Consider the following 7,500-nt stretch of genomic DNA (forward strand, 5'->3'; position numbering starts at 1 on the left):
AATGCCTGGAGTAACGCCACCATCCCTTTCCCCCTCAATTCTACAAAAAAAAGGTAAAAGAAAAAGCTGCCTTCCAGAGAGTCGTAAACTGCAAAAAGAGAACTGGGGAGCCAGTGTAATACAGGCACCTGATCCACCAATATTGGGCAGACAACTTCTCGCTTTTCTCGTCCAGACTGAACGAGGATGACTTCTTGGTGGTTTGCAATATGTCTTTTTCTGAGGGGCCCATTTCCTGGGCTTTCAGCAAGGCCTTGCTGGGGGAGGGGAGGATGAATAGGGTGCGAGAGGGACGCCAGCGGGTCGTGGGACGGGTCTTTGGTGGGAGGGGGCACCTGGCACCGCTGACCAATACATCTTTACTTTTCCCCTGTCCTGTGCCTGGAAGCGGCCAATTGTTGCCACCAGATATACAGCAGTTTTACTTTTTGTTTTTTATTTTATTTATTTATTTTTTTCGATGTGGATTTACAGAGAGGGAGTGAAAGATTTTGGTTGTTGTTTATTTATAGAGTGGCCCCACCACGTGAAATTTTCATCCTGCGCGTGAGGGAGGAGGTAGACAAGGAAAGACAGGGAGCTAAGTACCTGTGGGCTCATCAGGGGCGCCACGCCTTCGATAATATAATCACTGACAGAGCAAGACGCGCCATCATCAAGTCACTAAAACTTGCCAAACTTAACATACTGGAGGAAGAAGTGAAGGCAGTGACAGAAAGTATACTGAGGAAGCAGAAGCCTTTGCCTCTCTTTTGGACATGTTCAGTTAGAACACTCAGACGGAAGCGTGATGGGAAGGAAGTCACGAGTAAACTCTTTCTCAGGGCGAGTAATGAGGTTGTAAACTTTGTGACGTGCCGGTAATCACCATTCGTGTATTGGCTTCTTCGACTGGGACTCTCTCTCTCTCTCTCTCTCTCTCTCTCTCTCTCTCTCTCTCTCTCTCTCTCTCTCTCTCTCTCTCTCTCTCTCTCTCTCTCTCTCTCTCTCTCTCTCTCTCTCAGATATGGTATTGCTAATTAACCCCGTAAGGTAATAAATGTAAAGAGTCGAGCCTCTGTTACGTTGTCTGGAAATCTAAACGGACGAGTCATGAAGGCGATATTAATGTTGAAATTGTGTATAATGTTCAGTAGGAATACGTTTTATTGTGATGATGTTATGCTATATCATATTATGTTATCTGAAACACCCGTCATAAACACCATCACAAACATTGCATTACCACCCATTGGATATATTTGAGATACTAATAATTATTTGGACTGAATTATGCAAACATACTGTGTTCCCATCCTCCTTGAAAAAAATATATACACTCAACTTTATCCTCATATATGTATGCATGTGTTTATTATTTACCAATACGAATACTAATATAAATACAAATGTCATTAATTCACTTGTCTTTTTCTTTACAGGTAAGATGTTCGGGAGCCTCACCTGAGATGAAGGCGTAGTCACATCTACAAAACTACAAAAGGTGGAACACGGCTACATTTCCTACACAATCTCATTTCCCGCATAAAAGGAAAAAAAAAAAAGATATCCAACACATAACTGAGCATGTAACATATCTCCTACATAAAACGGTACATCTGCTGAAGTTATACAAGTTCCGTATGGGAAATGTGGAGTAAACAACGTAGGGAACATGGAGCACCCCTTGAGATGGACCTGGCTGTCTTAATGAGTAGGAGATGAGAAGAGATGCTGCTCTGGAAACGAAGCGAAGACACGGTGAGAGGTAAATAGGGTGGAATATGAGAAACTTATGTAAGAATAAGAGTTATTGAAAGTAAGAAAAGTACTAGAATAGAATACTAGATAGGGGCGTAGAGTGGATTATTTGTAGAGCGGATGGATTGAGGCGAGAATGAGTGAGGTAAGGAAAAGTGCTTGTAAGAGAGAGTGGGACAGGTAATAATGCTAGTGAGAGTGAGCCGGATATGGACGAATATCAGTGAGTGAGTAAGGTGGGGTAGGAAATAGTGATCGTGAGAGTGAGTGGGATGAGTAAGGTGCTACTCGTATATTGAATAAGTGGGATGAATAAAGATGTTAAGGAGAGTGAGAGGAGTAAATAAAGTCCTAGGCAGAGGAGTGGGACGAGTAAGGTGCTAAGGAGAGTACTGACAGAGGTGAGGTAAGGTGCCAGGAGCCAGGAGAGAGAGAGAGAGAGAGAGAGAGAGAGAGAGAGAGAGAGAGAGAGAGAGAGAGAGAGAGAGAGATTGCTTTGAAAGGTGAATAAGGGTACGAGTGAGGAATGGAGTGAATTATTGAGTGAGGGGCAGGAGTGTGCGGCGCCAGGTGGATGAGTCAAGGTGTGCTGGGTGAAGGGAGTGGAGTGGAGTGAATTGGCAGGTGAGAAAAACGTGTAGCATGTAAGAGTGGAAAAAAGAAGCAGCATAAGAAATATAAGTACAGGAAGTGGAGTGTGAGAGGAGGGATCAAGGCATAAGGCAAGGCGAGAGGTAAGTGGGTGGTGGATAAGTGTGGAGCGCGAGAAGTGGAGAAAGTGGTATTTAACTGGCAAGGAAACGTACTCGTACTTGACTCTTTTTCTTACATTTTTTACGCATGTCAGGATTTGTGAGACATTTTCCTTTACCACTGACGTCTTTACCGTTATTGTTGCCGTCGTTGGTATTTTGCTTATGTTGATGTCCACGTTGCTGTAACGCTTGCTTTTACTGTTATAGGCGCTTTCGTTATTGTACTCTTAAGCGGAATTTTGCCTGGCTTTCCGTAACACGTCGATTCCAAGTCAAAGCGTTTGCGAGTGATGTGCGGAACCGGGTGTGAATGGCGGTCCGTGAATGGCGTTAACCCTCGAGGAAATCATTAACCCGGCGGCTGAGTCACGTGCGCGCCGTCAGTCACCTCGGAAGACAGCCCGGCAAAACGTACCGGAAGGCAGCCGAGCACCACCTGGATCGCAGGGGTGGGGGTGTGGGAATGGGGCGTGGAAGGTCAAGGGTAAATACGCGGTGGTGAATGGGAAGTGCGGGAAGGGCGGGGGAAGGGTGACGGGGCGTTCTGACACGAATTATTGGGAGGTATAAGGAGCAGGTGTGTTTATGGCCCGGTGGTCACGGCCTAATGCCTCTCTTCTCACCTGCACCCGCAATAAACCGCCTTTATAGCTCGCCTGATTGATGGTTGTAGACCTACCTGGGCGGTGTTTGTCATGCAAAATGTTGTGCCGCTTGTTGGTAGGAAATGTCAACTTCTCTGGTGTGTGTGTGTGTGTGTGTGTGTGTGTGTGTGTGTGTGTGTGTGTGTGTGTGTGTGTGTGTGTGTGTGTGTGTGTGTGTGTGTGTGTGTGTGTGTGTAGGAGGGGCACCGGCCAAGGACAACAAAAATCAAATAAAGAAAAAAATACCCTCTGAGATGCCGGTCTCTGAAAAGGGTCCAAAGCGGTAGTCAAAAATTGAAGGATTGGTGTCTTGAAACCTCTCTCTTGAAGGAGTTCAAGTCATAGGAAGATGGAAATACAGAAGCAGGCAGGGAGTTCCAGAGTTTACCAAGGATGAATGATTGAAAATACTGGTTAACTTTTGCATTAGAAGGGTGGACAGAATATGGGTGAAAGAAAGAAGAAAGTCTAGTGCAGCGAGGCCGCGGGAGGAGGGGAGGCATGCAGTTAGCAAGATCAGAAAAGCAGTTAGCATGAAAATAATGGTAGAAGACAGCAAGCAATGCAACATTGCGGCGATGAGAAAGAGGCTGAAGACACTCAGTTAGAGGAGAGGAGTTAATAAGACGAAAAGCTTTTGATTCCACCCTGTTTAGAAGAGCAGTATGAGTAGAATTCCCCCCTCCCAATACATGTGAAGCATACTCCATACGTGGACGAATAAGGCCCCTGTACATAGTTAGCAGGTGGAAGAGGGATAAAAACTGGCAAAGACGTCTCAGAACAACCTAACTTCATAGAAGCTGTTTTAGCTAGAGATGAGATGTGAAGTTTCCAGTTTATATTATAAAAAAAGGACAGACCAAGGATGTTCAGTGTAGAAGAGGGGGACAACTGAGTGTCATTGAAGAAGAGGGGGACAACTGAGTGTCATTGAAGAAGAGGGGATAGTTGTGTAGAAGGTTGTGTCGAGTTTATAGATGGAGGAATTGAATTTTTGAGGTATTGAACAATACTAAATTTGCTCTGCCCCATTCAGAAATTTTAGAGAGATAAGAAGTCAGGCGTTCTGTGGCTTCCCTACGTGAACTGTTTACTTCCTGAAGGGTTGGATGTCTACGAAAAGATGTGGAAAAGTGCAGGGTGGTATCATCAGCGTAGGAGTGGATAGGGCAGGAAGTTTTGTTTTAGAAGATCATTGATGAATATAGCGTACAAATTATTCTTAAGAGAACTTAAAAGGGTGTCATTGTGTCTTGCATGCAGCTCACTTTGGCGGTCGTGACTACAAGCGAGGTTCCGCGGCGCACGTTAAACTTGCCGCTACAACGGACAGTTTGAGTTATGCAAAATCCTTCCCCAAACACCGGCCGCCAACACAGTAAGCAGTTCAATATTGCATATTCATGAAGATACGAATGTATTGTATATTATTATTCAATACCACAAAATCACTTTAGCTGCGTCCATTGAGTGCGTCACGGGAAAGTGCGCGGGCGTGCACAGTCATACCTTCTAAAAATTGTAAATAGCCAAATTGTTTTGTGTGTGTGTGTGTATGTGTGTGTGAATAGTGGATATAAAGGTTATATCTCTCCTTTGCAGAAATCAATTCTCTGTACATAGTCATACAAAGCTAAAAAAAAAAAAGAAATAGTTGCAAGTCCTCCTTATATGCGGGGGGTAACACATCGGGGATCACTGTCTTCACGGAACCGCCGCCATGAAGGTTGTCGCTCCGTGTGCCAGACATTCACTAACATGAAGAAGGAAAGACCGGATAGAATATCAAGTTGGTTATTCGAGGAGGGGGGAACGTGCCGTGCTTTCCATGTATTGAGAAGGTTGCTGGAAGTGATTAAGACCTGGTGTTCGGTTGTTGTATTATGTGTCCAGAAAAAATTACTCTGATATCCTTTTCTTGCGCCCTCAGCCCCCGAGCCTCCCTGTGCCCCAGAATCCGCCGGGTGCGCTTTGTTTTCGCTGCAAACTTGTATTTTTTTGCCTCTGATCACCGGCTTTGTATCACAGTAAAGTCTCGGGAAGGTAAACAGAGAAGCACGTTTCGCGCACTATCTTTTAAGGTGCTACATTGACTTTTCTTTTTGCCTTTTTACCTAACACGTTTGTCTTTTTCTTTACTTAGGCCTAACTCCTGCAGTGCTTGCCTTTTTTCGGATACCAGGCTGATACGGCCATTACTGAGAGAACCAGGAAGGCTAGAGAGGATGGGGGAGGATCCGGAAAGGAAGGTGGGAAGTGTTAAACAGGGGTGAAGGCAAATGGGGTTTTAGGGATAAAGCAGAAGAGGAAAGACTCTAAATAAAGGGATGTTAGGGGAAGGAGGACAAGAAAAGGTGACGTGAAAAGGGTGTATGTTGAGGTGAAAGGGTTGTATTAGATGTTAAGGAAAGAAGGAGGGGGTTTGAGGTGAGAGTGTACAAAAGAAGAGGAGGAGGAAGAGGATTGGAGGAGGGGCGGGCGGAGTGGAGCGAGGCGTGGGGGAGTAATGGAGGCCTGATGGAGGCGATGTTGACAGTGGTGGTCATCACCGTCCCACTATCAGGGGTCACCGTGGCCTGGCCGTTACCGTCACAAGCCTCTGCCTTCACCACCACCACCACCACCACCACCACTGGCACCGTTAGTCCAGTGCCTGGCAACACAACGTTAACTTGATCTCGAGTGTAACGGCGAGAGCAGGATAAAAATTGCTGGTAAGAATTGCGAGGTTTCGGTTGTACTCTCTGTGCGAGTAACTATTGATGCAATGAATAAGACAGATTAAGAAAGGCAAAATGGTCTGTCACATCGATGAAATAAGAACACCCACAACACCCTCCTCCTCCTCCTCCTCCTCCTCCTCCTCCTCCTCCTCCTCCTCCTCCTCCTCCTCCTCCTCCTCCTCCTCCTCCTCCTCCTCCTCCTTGGCGACCTACTTCTGACCCAGGGACTTACTGCTGACCCCGTCACAGTAATGGTAAAAGGAATCGAGTCCTTGCAGAGCAACTCTCCCATCACCATAGTCATCTAGTTAAATGTATGTACCTCAGTGAATAAAAAAATTAAAGGAGAGGAAACGCCTCATCAAATGACACAAGTGTTAGGACTGCATATAGATTGTATGTAGTAGAAGTAGACCTCATCTCTACACCTTCCTCTCAAATTCTATGTTGTTTTCTATGCAACATGGTACCATTTCCCTTTTCCTGCCAGCTTCAGCTGGAGGGATAGACGGGGTGGGGGAGGAGCCTTCTCCCTTGCTATCCTTTCTCTCTCACTGACAGTTAGAGTAGAATAGTTACCCAAACAGCCTTGCAAGGACCTCAGGGTCTATTGCTGTTTGATCTTCTTTTGTATATTCCTCCTCCTCCTCCTCCTCCTCCTCCTCCTCCTCCTCCTCCTCCTCCTCCTCCTCCTCCTCCTCCTCCTGCTCTTCAGCCATGCCTTCCTGAATGTAATCAGTCTCGCTTTTTTGTTTTCTACTTCTCATCCCTTCAGTCTTCCACGGCTACCCTTACCTTTTCATCCCTGCACCTCTCTCTCTCTCTCTCTCTCTCTCTCTCTCTCTCTCTCTCTCTCTCTCTCTCTCTCTCTCTCTCTCTCTCTCTCTCTCTCTCTCTCTCTCTCTCTCTCTCTCTCTCTCTCTCTCTCTCTCTCTCTCTCTCTCTCTCTCTCTCTCTCTCTCTCTCTCTCTCTCTCTCTCTCTCTCTGCCTACATCCCCCTTATTATTACCCTTATACCACTTAAAGACTTCTATCAGGTCCCCTCTTAACCTACGTCTCTCTAAAGAATGTAAATTTAACAGCTTCAACCTCGCCTCGTAAGGAATACTCCTCAATCCCCTGTATCCTTTCAGTCATTCTCGTATGTACTGATTCTAATAGACCTATATTCTTTCCTGTAATGTGGGGACCAGAACTGCACAGCGTAGTCTAGATGAGGTCTGACCAGCGCCAAGTATAATTTTAATACTACTTTCGGCCTTCTACTTTTAACACTCCTAAAAATGAATCCTAGTACCCTATTTGCCCTGTTTCTGGTTTCTATGCATTGTAGGCAAAATTCTTAGGATCAGCAACCAGGGTAGTAGACAAGAAATAACGGGTACAAGCTTGAAAAATTTAGGTTTAGGAAGGAGATAGGAAAAAATTGGTTCTCAAATAGAGCGGTAGATGAGTGGAACGGACTCATTAATCACGTTGTTAGTGCTAGGACACTAGAGAGCTTTAAGAGAAGATTAGACAAGTTTGTGGATGGGGATAATAGATGGAAATAGGTAGGTATATTTCATACAGGGACTGCCACGTGTAAGCCTGGTCGCTTCTTGCAGCTTCCCTTATTTCTTATGTTCTTATAG

Source organism: Scylla paramamosain, chromosome 10 (genome assembly GCF_035594125.1).
Source record: "Scylla paramamosain isolate STU-SP2022 chromosome 10, ASM3559412v1, whole genome shotgun sequence".
In the NCBI taxonomy this organism is placed as follows: Eukaryota; Metazoa; Arthropoda; class Malacostraca; order Decapoda; family Portunidae; genus Scylla; species Scylla paramamosain.